The 12,762-nt window shown below is 46.2% G+C and overlaps 1 long non-coding RNA gene across 2 annotated transcripts in view; it reads right to left on the bottom strand.

The window, feature by feature from the left end:
- The window catches only part of LOC141047017 (uncharacterized), a 150,701-nt gene that overhangs the window by 81,233 nt on the left and 56,706 nt on the right, over positions 1 to 12,762 (bottom strand). The window contains exons 1-2 of one of the 2 annotated variants that reach the window (XR_012219729.1): positions 1,308 to 1,429; positions 258 to 393 (exon numbers count right to left, since the gene is read on the bottom strand). This is a non-coding gene — a long non-coding RNA (uncharacterized lncRNA). Of the gene's footprint in view, positions 1 to 257; positions 394 to 1,307; positions 1,430 to 12,762 lie in introns of those variants that run through there. The other variant, XR_012219730.1, reaches the window with a different exon arrangement.

Raw genomic sequence — 12,762 nt, 5'->3', positions numbered from 1 at the left:
TAATTTAGTATAGCCCATACGACTGAAAGCCGGCGGCTCACGGAGGAAGTCACACTTTAACTAAAGCTTCCAGGAAGCATTGTAACACTTTTAACCTGCAGATTAACTCTATTATATCCGCAGGTAAATAGTATTTTCCATGGGGAAATGTTCCTTTTAATCTAAATTCTACAAACATAGATCAACTCTGTTTGGTGTTTTCTTGGGATTACATCCATGGAGATAGTTGGTGATGTAAAGAATCATTCACTTCTTACCCAGCTCTGCTCATATTCTAGAAACCGTCCTGCCACATCCTCACTCTCATACAGAGAGAAACCTTCTCGTTTTGCCTGCTGATACTCCATCCGTAGCTGCTGGATATGATCTACATTCCCAGATGTGGGGTGTCCACTAAAAAATAAAACCAAGGCATGAAATGCATATTTATATCCAAGCTGTATAAAAGGTACTTTGTGCTCCATTGCAAATTGTTATTGTTTCCTGACATTATTTGCAATGAAGCCTGTTACCATCTGGATGTTGAATAATGTTTATATTAGGAGTTTAACGGCTGCAGAATAAAAATGAGTAATTCAAACAATGACCATATTCCTTAGCTTATCTATAAATGAGATGGTCATGAATATTCAGTATTATGCAAACAATGGTGTAAATAGCATTCCCACTGCCCAACAGCAAAAACAATCCGGGGCTAGCGCAGACAAAAACTGATAAATCTTCATAGAAGTCAACACCTGCACGGAAGCAGTTTCTTCATGCACAGAAAGCAGATTTTGCTGTAGCTTCCAAAGAGACAGGAATGAAAACAACCCATTTCCCTCCTGGCAGCAGCAGTGCAGAATCATCTATCTTTTATTTACTGGTCTCTGGTTAGATTTCATCATTCATATGCACCTTGCGATTTTATACAATGACCTTTTCCAACCCACAAGCCATCGGTTATGTGTTTTAGTTCTAGAACTCCTAGAAGTCTAAACACAGTCCCGCAGAGACAAACAAAAATTATTACATATACAGTATGTTGGTGTATATATACTGTATATATATATATATATATATATATATATAGTAAGGTAGCGCTGTCATTCACATAGGAGATCACTCGCTTGGCAGCCAAATTATCAGGTCTGGCACGGGTTTTCCACAAAATCATACCGCCATGCGGTTTATTAGGCATCATAAACCCACAGCAGCAACAAAAAGTTAATAGAATAAGCACAGCGTCCATGAAAGTGTTCAGCTCTCTAATCCCTGTGGTCACACAGGTTATGCATATGCAGGCTCTTCAGCCTCAGATATCTCACCCACGTCAGGGTTTCCTCATAGTTCCTTCATCATGCTGCAGACATCCATTCCCTCCAGGGAATCATCAGGCACGTGCAGCCATTCAATTCAGCATTCATGTGCTGTCAGGAAAGGAGACACATCTCCCAGCAGGACCTTCCACAATGGACCAACCGGGTCCCAGCATTCACCCATGTGACCTACCCTGGCCACCTTATATGGTCCGTATCCATGCCCACCGGGTCACATGGCTATGACCTCATCACAGGTTCTTGAACCATTCTCACACTCTTTACAACATCGTTCTTAACCACACCCCTGGGTGGAATTGTAGGTATCAAGTGCCGCCCGACTCACCAGCTACCTGGAGACTTCTCCCGGATACATTGAAACAGCACCTCAGCATTATCACTGCTGATTAACACACACATAAGTCTCCATCTTAAGGCCACCCACCTTGAGATACACAACGGTCATTCCGTATTCTGAAATTCATCCTCTCTCCTAGGACATCCACACAGGGCCCCCTAGCAGACACAGTGGTCACTACACCACAATATATATTTATATATATACACACATACACAGTATATATACATATATATATATGTATACATATACACACACATATTATTATTATTATACATTTTTAAAGCGCCATTTATTCCATGGTGCTTTACATGTGAATATGTATACATATATTTATATATTTTGGGGGCTGTATGTGTGTATAAGTGTTGTAGGGATTTTACTCACTCTGGTGCGCTAGATGAAAACAGGAGGCATGCTTCTTTAAAAAAAAGTCCGTTCGGATTTATTTGCTCCATAAATTCCTAAGCTACAACAAAAGGTATACGTCCTTTAGAGCAGGCAAAACAGCACAAAATGTCCTTAGCCGGATTCTGCGCCCTCAGGCCTGTGGGCACACAGACTGAGCAATGTCCAGCATGCAGGCTCGGTCTGGAGCCCCACACATAGGAAGGCTTCTCTCTCTCTGCATATAGACCATGGAGGTCTCCACACCTCCAGTCACAGATCTGTCATGGTTAGGACATGGTTAATGTCCTGTTCTCACAGGGTTAACTTTTGCCGGCCTCTCTTTGGATCTGGGAGGGGTATTTATACTCACTCCAGACTAGCATTCTCTGTCAGCTATACTGTTATTCTGGCTGTGTGTCTGACCGACCCCCCTGGTGTGCGTGTATTCTACATTGCTTGTTTGATTCCCGTGTATGACCCGGCCTGTTCCCTCACTCTGTCCTCGTCTCTCGTTTTGGTACTATTGTCTTCTCCGGTTCTGACCTCCTGGTTTGGCTATTGTTACTCCATTGCAGTTTGTCCCTATTGTACCGTCCATTGAACGTTCTGGTTTTCTGATCTATTGCTATGTCCTGACTTTTCGCTCTGTCTAACCCTTTGGTACTGTCCTGCTATCTCGTGCTTTGACCCAGCTTGATCTGGTTTCTGTCTCTGTCTATGCCCCTTGGTAACATTGTCCTGTAGTTACCTTTCTAGGAGTTTCCCTGCAGCTCCTAGCTCTGTGGAGCTTAAGCCACGCCCCCAGCAGTCACGTGCTTCAGGTCCTGGAGCATGCATCGTCACCGCTGCTGCCTGCTCCACAGGTATCTTTGAGCACTGTTTTTGTACTCAGGACACGCGCACTGGCTCAGAGAGCAAGGGCAGTGCGGTGTTCCTGACAATAATGTCAGGACCATTTCAGTTTTTTTCCTCTGAAGAAAAAAAAAAGTGTGTTATCCTCATGGATCCCATACAAGCTTTGGCTGATCTGGGCAAGCACCTGACCCAAATCTTCCACAAACTTAATGTGGAACAGCGCACGATGGCCCGGACCCAGCAACAGTTGGTGGATACTGTGCAGGGGGCTGTCGCTGCAGCGGCTTCTAGGCTGGGGATAGAGATGTGTCATTGGCATCCCCCGAATCTCTGGTCAAATTGCCAGACCCTTTCTCAGGGGATAAAAGGGAGTTCAGGTCGTTCAGAGAAGGATGCAAGCTTTTTTTTTCTCTGAGGCCCCGTTCCTCCGGGAATGAGTTCCAGAGGGTGGGGGTCATCATTTCTCTACTTCAGGGGGCTCCACAGGCATGGGCTTTCTCTCTCTTCCTCTGCACCTGAATGTATGTCTGTGAATTTGTTCTTTGAGGCTCTGGGGCACATTTATGATGAGCCTGATAGAGTGCGTCTGGCAGAGGATATGGTGATGAGTGTGACACAGGGGAGGCACTCTGCTGAATGGTTCTGCTCAAAGTTTAGACGTTGGACCGCCGAAGTATACTGGAACGACGCCGCCCTGAGGTGGTTGTTCTGCAGGGGCCTGTCTGACCGTCTGCAGGATGCTCTGGCATTACATCCTCCCCCTGATACCCTGGAGGATGCCATGATGCAGGCAGTCCGTATTGACCAGAGACTCCGTGCTAGAGGAATGATGCAACAAGAGTCTCCCTTGTACCCCAAATTGTGTGACACTGCACCTGTATCTGAGCCTATTGAGGTTGGGTCATTCTTGGTTAAGGAGAAAGAGAGAAGGCACCGTAGAGACAACCTACTATGCTCTTACTGTGGACCCTCTGGACATTGGAAAAGGAATTGCCCCTCCTGCCCTTCTTCAGAGAAACCACCAGAGAAACGACTGAGTCTGGGCAACAATCGAGGAGGTTGTCCAGACTCCCAGGTACATTTTTTCTCATGTACAAAGATGGTGCTCCAGGTTGAATTGGAACTTGCTGGCGGTCCTGTTATGACCACCGCCTATGTTTACTGTGGTTCCTCCATTAATCTGATTGATGCCCAAGTTGTGACTCTTAATAAGATAGGGACAGTCAGGTTAAAAGACCCTGTTAAAATTGTGGCTGTTGATTCATCCCATCTTACCCGGGATGGAACTTGCTTTATCTCTGAAGTTTTTTCTATGAAAATGGGTTCCACTCATGTGGAGAAGTTAAGTTGTTTTATTATGAATAATTTGCTTGCAGAACTGGTATTGGGGATGCCCTGGTTGCAATGCCACAATCCTCTCATTGATTGGGTGAAGGGGGAGATCATCCGATGGGGATGTAATGATAATGGTCTGTGTTGTAACCCTGTTCCTTTTGTCAATCCGATAAGATCTGTATCTGTGTCGTCTGTCGGTCTGGAGGGTATTCCGGAGTACCTGAGAGACTTTGAAGACGTATTTTCCGAAAGCGAGGCTGAGGCGCTCCCACCACATAGACCATTTGATTGTGCTATCGATTTAGTACCTGGAGCCAAATTACCCAAGGCTCGTTTGTTTAATTTGTCCTGGCCTGAGCGCCAAGCTATGAAAGAGTACATCAAAGAGAGCCTTCGCAAGGGGCATATTTGTCCCTCGGTCTCACCCATGGCAGCGGGGTTTTTCTTTGTAAAGAAAAAAGATGGTGTGTTGCGACCGTGCCTCGACTTTCAGGAACTGAACAAAATTACTGTTAAGAACACGTACCCTCTCCCGTTGATTCCTGATCTATGCAACCAACTCACGGGGCCCAAATGGTTTTCTAAGCTCGATCTACGAGGGGCTTATAACCTGATAAGGATAAGGGAGGGGGACGAATGGAAAACAGTGTTCCTGACAACTGAGGGGCTGTTTGAAAACCTGGTTATGCCCTTCGTCCTCACTAACGCTCCTGCTGTCTTTCAGAACTTCATTAATGTTGTTTTTTCTGACTTGATTGGGTGTTATATAGTCATCTACTTGGATGATATCTTGATATACTCTGAGGACAGTCAGTCACACTTACACCATTTACGTACGGTTCTTATGAGACTCCGGGAGAACCATTTGTATGCTAAGCTGAAGTGCTCATTTTTTATGCAAGAACTGTCTTTTCTGTGGGTAATTGCATCCGGGGAGGAATTCCGCATGGATCCAGGGAAAGTTCAGGCCATTACCGATTGGGTGCAGCTTCATGACCTGAAGGGGTTGCAGCGATTTCTGGGCTTCGCTAATTATTATAGTAAGTTCAGGTGGTGAAACCCTTGACGGACCTCACTCTTAAAGGGGCAGATGTAAAAAATTGGTCCGTGGCCGCAAAAAATTACTTCCTTACACTAAAGAAGTGTTTTTCCTCAGCCCCTGTGTTGGTACAACCCGATTCGTCATGACCTTTTATCGTCGAGGTCGACGCTTCAGAGGTGGGTGTGGGGGCAGTATTGTCACAGGGCCCCTCTACCCTAACTTCAAACCCTGTGCCTTTTTCTCTAAGAAGTTCTATTCGGCCGAGAGAAACTATGATGTCGGTAACAGGGAATTGTTAGCAGTTAAATTGGCCTTCGAAGAATGGAGGCATATTTTGGAGGGGGCCGCTCATCCCATTACGGTCATCACTGATCATAAAAACCTGGCCTACATCGAGTCTGCTAAGAGATTGACCCCCAGACAGGCTCGGTGGGCACTTTTTTTTTCTCGATTTCATTTTACCATCATGTTCCGACCAGGGTTTAAAAATGTAAAGGCAGATGCCTTATCCTGAAGTTTTGATTCTGTGTCCCCTCCAGAACCTCCTTCCTCCATTCTTCAACCGGAAGTGGATGTAGCTGAAATCTCCACTGAGTTACAGAGAGAGATTCTGGAAGCACAAGCTCCCAGAAATAAACCCCCAGGTAAATTGTTTGTACCCGAACAATTCCGTTTCACACTCCTTCAAGAATTTCATGATTCTGTGTTAAGTGCACACCCTGGTATTGCAGCTACCCGGGGAGCAGTAGCTAGGGATTTTTGGTGGCCCTCTATGGGTACTGATATAAAAAGGTTTGTAAATTCTTGTGGGGTGTGTGCACGCTCTAAAAGCTCTCAGGTCCGGCCGGCCAGGGAATTGGTGCCTTTGCCAATTCCGGATAAACCATGGACACACCTGTCCATGGACTTTATCACTAATCTTTAGGGATGGGCGAATCCTGAAATACTCGGAATCGCTAGACTCTAACGAGTCCGACTCGGAAACTCGCTACTCGTTGCGAGTCTAGCGAGTCCAATGTTAATGAATGGGGATGCGAGTATTGCAGCGATTCCTGTGCTGCCATTTTTTTTGTTCCGCTTACTTCCCGCATGTGGCTGTGCCCACCATGCGGAAAATAAGCAGAACATTTGCGGATGGTACCCACGGTCCGGAGGAGAGGAGACTGTCCTCCGGGCTTTGGGTACCATATCCCTGTAAAAAATAGAATTTAAAAATAAAAAATATTGTTATTCTCACCCTCCGACGTCCAGCGCAGCCTTCCCGCCTCTCCACGCATCCGTTCCCAGTAGTCCTTTGCGAAAATGCCCGCGATGGCGTCCGTTCTCGCGGGATCGCGAAGTCTCACGGTCATTCGCGCGACGTCATCGCGAATTACCGCGAGACATCGCGATCCCGCGAGAACGGACGTCATCGCGGGCATTTTCGCAAAGGATTACTGGGAACGGATGTGTGGAGAGGCAGGAAGGCTGCGCGGGACGTCGGAGGGTAAGAATAACACCATTTTTTATTTTTTTTTACATTCTATCTTTTACTACTGATGCCGCATAGGCATTAATTTTTATTAATTTTTATTTCTCTGATGATTTTTAATCTTGTTATGTGAACTTCCTGATGAGCCTGAACTTTGACACTGGGTGTCATCTGATCCATTGGGCGTCATTTTCAAATGCTGATGTGTACTTAAGCCCTGTATGCCTATGACTCTTGTACAATATTTGTGGTATGTCCCGATGAAGGGGTCACCTGAACCCTGAAACACGTAGAATAAACCACATTGAAACCTCTACAATTTTTGGAATTCTTTTTGTGGCAGAGCGGGGATGATCCTTCCTTCCTAACTAAGTGTATGCTTCCTGAGAGTCAGAGCAGTTTTTCAAGACATCGACTTCCCTTGTGTGGCTGTCTGCACGGCTCTTCCCCTACTGGATTTCTTCCTCCCTGGAGGCCACTTCTTTGCTCAGTCTCTCCAGCTCACTCTCCTTCATTGCGATCAAATAGAAAAGGCGGACAGTTCGTTCTGTAGAGCGGAGAGCTAATTTTTTTGTCCCTGCATGTATTTCTGGAGCCGGGCCTTAGCTTCCTGCTTGGCTTCCTGCTTGATCTTGAGCTCTCGGAGAACTTTATCCCACTCCCATGCCAGGCAGCAACGCTAGTCTTCTCTCTTGCTGATGCTTCTAACGGGCCTCTCTGATTCATGCATTCTTCTCCTCCAAGTCTACAGACAGTTCCCAGAGGGCTTGTTCACTTTGTGTCCTCGCTTTTCGCATTGAACTTATTTTTTACTCCAAAGCCGCGATTTGCTCAGATTTCTGTTCTTTCAGACGTTTTAATTCGGCCTGTAAATCTTTCACTTTTTGTTTCTCACGCGACAACTCTTTGGCGAGGTCTTGGAACTCCTGCGCTTTGCTGCAGCAGGTCATTTCCAGCTGAGACACGTGTTCTGCATCCTCCTGCTGAGCAGAGTGCAGCTTCTGCCTGGTGGAGCGGATGGTATGAAGCAGCTTCTGCTCCTGCGCTTCCTTCTCACTGAGCTAAGCCTTTGCTGCCGAGCTCGGACTCCAGGTGACTCACCTGATCCAGCTGCGCGGAGTTGGATGCTTCCATACTCGACACCTTCAACTTCTCATTCACCAACTGTTGACAAACCTCGTCGTGCTCTTTCCACGTGCACTTTTGCTTTGCCAGTTTGTCAATTTGATCCTCTTGTTGTCGGGTGGCAGCAGTTGAATCGGGCACCTTCTCCTGCAGGCTCTCCGTTTTTTCTCAGAGTTCTTCTCCCCCTAAGATTTTAGCTATTGGATCCCTACAACCACCCTGGGTCAGTTTTATGTTCCCCATGTCATCGACTACCTCGGTGCTGAGGGTTGTCAATCGTAAAGTGACCTCCTTAATAAGGACATTAACCTTGTTTGCCCCTGAACATATCTTCTCAGGGGGTGTAGCCTGTCCTGCCTTTCTGCGGCCACCGTGTCCCCGGTAACGAGAAGAAGACTTGCCATCTTTACCCAGGTCCAACTTACCACACTCTTTTCTGCTTGTGTCACAGTCTGAATGGGAGTCACCACTACTCACCCTGCCAAAACAAGTCCTCACTTAGACAGGTGTTGGGCCCCTTTCCTGGAGCTACCCCGTTTTTAACGGTCACACTGTTGGTCACCTCTGCTAAGTCTCAGAGTTGGTCAGACCTACACTTGTCCACATCACTCCTAATTCTGGGACATCGACCTTAGGGTGTGCTCCCTCCTCCCACAAGTCCAAAAAAAATTCAAAGTCCTGACTGATTACAGTAGGGTACAGCAACAGGGGAAGGGGGGCGTCAACTTCGCTCACCTCGGGGGAGGGGAAAGAAGGACCCGCAGAAATTGGGAACCGCACTGAGGGCAAATAGTCACCAGAAAGGCTTCCCTTATAGGTACGAATTAGTGAGGTGCTCCCAGTGAGGGAGAATATATATCACCTGTCCATGCTGGGAATATATATTTAAACCTCCTGGCCTTCACTGCCAGAGTTTCTTACTAAAACAATATGGTATTCTGCCACCAGCTCCTCGTTTGATATAAGCCCTGTACAACAACAGGCTAATATCGGGTCGGAAACCAACCCGGTTAGCGTACAATTGACAAACCGAGAGTGCGGACATGGGGATTCGTGAATCGAAATAAAAGAACAGCCCGAGATTAATTTTATATTTAATCACCCAAAAAGGCACACTAGTAATATACAGGTATACATTTTTCAAGAACAATATTCAGGTATACAGTCACAAGTTTAGAGCAAGGATAAGGTATAGTTATGTTGCAATTATCTTGTTATGTAGCATGCGTCCTGCGTATCTATCTTTAACATTGGGTACGCAGGACATGCAGATGTATGCGGATGCGTTGTTTTGATGTGCTCGTCGTCTGTGCAAAACGCAACTTGTTGCGTTCCCGTGCGGTCAGCAGGTCTGTAAAAACAACACATCCGCATACATCCGCATGTTTTGCGTACTCAATGTTAAAGATAGGTATCTAGGATGCATGCAGAAGTATGCAGAAGTAAGTGGGGCTTAATGGAGGAAGTAGGCAGCCCTCTGCAAAGCCCCCGAACGCTAATGTGAACCTAGCCTTAGGCAGGTGTCGGACCCCTTTCCTGGAGCTACCCCATTTTTAACGGTCACACTGTTGGCACCTCTGCTAAGTCCTAGAGTTGGTCAGACCCACACTTTTCCCCAGTCACTCCTAATTCTGGGACAACGACCTTAGGGGGCACCACCTCCTCCCACAAGTCCCAAAACAATTCAAAGTCCTGACCGATTACATTAGGGTACAGCAAGCCCAGGACTACAGGGACATCATAGCTGGCAATAACTGTGGGTGTTTCAGTGATTACCCTGGACACTGGATAATCTCTAGGGACCCCATGGACTCAGTGGACATCCATCTTCCTTCCGGGGATCAGATAGACAAGGAGTGTGGCGCTCACTAGGGTCACCGAGCTCCCTGAGTCCAGAAGTTCAGTCACACTCTCCCCATTGACTTCTACAGAGCACCTGTGACTTCTTGTCAGATGTATAGTTGGCACAGACAACTAGACACACGCTGTTTGAACACTGTTCCCGGCACCAGTCCTTCAGCGCTTTCGCTGCAAACCCTTTTTTGGCCACCACCCCAATTTAGGTCACTGACCCCTTTAGGGACTCCATCCCCTTTTGGGTGACAGCCCATTTTGGGTCTCCACCCCTTTCTGGGCAATCATCCCTGTTTTGGTTACTGGCCACTTTTGGGACTCCACCCCTTTTTGGGCAACCATCCCTGTTTGAGTCACCACCCCTTTTTGGACTCCACCCCCTTTCAGGCAACCATCCCTCCTTGGAGTGCACGCTGTTGTGAGTTCATTTTCCCCTTCACCGTTGATGTCTGATGAACTCCCTCTGCTGGTGAAGAGAGGTAGTGAAATTGATTGGGTTGGGAAGAAACTGTCATCTGAACAGGTGGAGCCTGATTGGACACCCGGAATCACTGAGTGGATATAAGGCAGCCGACGCCCTACTGGGGTGCTGGTGATCCTTTCTGCTCTGAGCTCTTGCAAACCAGTTCAGTACCTGTCTTCTGAAAGCTAAGTATTTGCTCTCTTATTTTTCCATGAGATATTGACTGTTTACTTGGTGTTTGGTTCTGCCTGCCCTTGTTGGTACAGGCTGAGCTCCATTTTTGTCTCTGGTCAAGTTGATCTTTTGCTCAGTCTTCGGAATATACCTGAGTGCTGATATAGTGTTTTTGAAGTCTAGTGACTTCAGGGCCTTTTTTCTATCAGACGTGTTGGACATTATTTTGGCAGTATTTTTGCGGATTGCAGCCCGCATCTTTTCTGTCCTTTCCTATTTAATTAGCTGGGCCCCATCGTTTGCTAAACCTGTCTTTCTGTCTGTGTTTGTGTTTTCATCTGCTTTTCACCGACAATACATGTTGGGGGCTGTCTACTGCTTTGGGGTCTGCTCTGGGGCAGTTTAGATTTCCCCTTTCTTTCTTTAGGTTTATTTAGTTCTCCGGCTGTGATCGAGGGGTCTAGGGCACCGTAGGAACCCCCCACGGCTACTGTTAGTTGTGTGAATAGGATCAGGGGTCTGCAATCCGATAGCTACCAACCTCTCCGGTTTTCTGGACTTAGCTTGTATTTTTGTTTTTTCCTCCTTCGGTGACTCATTCATAACAGCACGCCGTGGAGTCCCCATGCCTTCTCAGGCCCCTAACCACCTGTGCACGGCAGTCTATCCGCCCCAACAGTTCCTCACAGCGAGGCTCCGCACTGCTCTGCAAAGCTCTGTATGGCTCCAAAATACTCTGCACAGCGAGGCTCCACACCACTCTGCCAGGCTCTGTCCGATTCCACAAGGCCGTGCATGGCTCTGCACAGTAAGGCTCCGCATTGCTCTGCTAGGCTCCAAAAGGCTCTGCACCTCTCTGCATGGCTCTGCACGGCGCCACACTTCTCTTCACGGCTCTGCTTGGCTCTGCTCTGCAGACTTCGTGGACACACCGATCTACAGCAGACTGCCCGAAGTTCGTGGACCCACCGATCCACAGCAAGCCGCCCACTGCAATCCTCCCAGGTACCTCCTGAACCGATGCTCACATTCTCCACCAAATGTAGGGATTTGTACTCACTCAAGTGCACTAGAGGAAAAGAGGAGGCGTACTCCCTAAACCCATAAGCAACAAAAGGTAAATGGCCTTTAGAGCAGGCAAAGCAATACAAAATATCCTTAGCCAGGTTCTGCTTCTTCAGGCCTGTGGGCACACAGACTGAGCAATGTCCAGCACACAGGCTTGGTCTGGAGCCCCACACACAGAAAGGCTTTTTGCTCTCTGCACACAAACCATAAGAGGTTTCCACACCTCCAGCCACAGACCATGTGCCAAACAGCCTCCATTATGTTGACTGTAACCACACCCACATGTGAGGTATATGGGTAGCCAGACCCGCCCATCTCTCATAGCTACCCACAACCCAGGTGCACTAAACAAAATCTTAGTGCTTATGTGCATTAAATCAAAATATTCCGGGCTGCATCGCAGGGAGCAGCCTTCTCTGTGACACATACCTCCCATTGACTACACAGCCATTAGCCTCCTTACAATATATAGATAGATACATAAATATATAGTGGAATGTAAAAGTCAAATTGAAGATGAAAGGATCTCTAAAAGATCTAAAGTTAAAGATGACACATTTCCTTTATATTTTAGGCATTATTGGGGTTTATGCACATTCATTGTTGCATATATCTCTTTGTCCATGTTTACATGAACATTGTTTGTTTTTTTAAACATTTTTTGAGCGGATTCTCTCCAAAATCCTCACCCAAAACTGTTTTAAAAACGAATTAACTAATTAATTTTTATGGGAACATTGCTTTGCTGTTCATATAAGGAGTTTTTTTAGCTTTATTTTTTTCTGAAGTGGTTTTAAAAATGCATGGTGGAAAAAAGATTGTGTGTGTTACTTCTTGAAGAGGATTCAGAATTAAATGGCTCCAAGGCAATGTTAAAAAAAAATCAAAAGGCTGTAAGCAATGTTTCAGGAAAAAAAAAACTTCCAAAACTGCTTCAGGAAACTGTATTTTTGAAAGCATCAAAAAACTCAGCGTAAGCATAGCATTTAGGTCTCAACCATAATATTTCAACTGGGTTGAGGTCTGGACTTTGATTACAGGGTTATAATAACACCTTGATAATTTTTGTTTTTGCTATTCGTATGTAGATTTGCTGCAGTGCTTGGGAGCATCGTCCTGTTGCAGGACTCAGAGTTGGTCAATTTTCAACTTTTGGATAGATGGCCTTAAATCTTTTTATAGGATACTTTGGTAAAAAGCGGAATTCATGGTAGACACCGTGTTTATAATGTGCCCGATCCTTTGGCTGCAAAACAAGCCTAAATCTCCAATACTGTATTTAACTGATATGCTGTGTTCAGTTTTAGCCAATTATGCAAATTGTCTCTT

The sequence above is a fragment of the Dendrobates tinctorius genome, unplaced genomic scaffold (genome assembly GCF_039654945.1).
Source record: "Dendrobates tinctorius isolate UK_male_01 unplaced genomic scaffold, ASM3965494v1 ptg000125l, whole genome shotgun sequence".
Classification (NCBI taxonomy): Eukaryota; Metazoa; Chordata; class Amphibia; order Anura; family Dendrobatidae; genus Dendrobates; species Dendrobates tinctorius.
The sequence above is the reverse complement of the archived record's forward strand: the minus strand, read 5'-3'. Positions and strand labels throughout refer to the sequence as shown.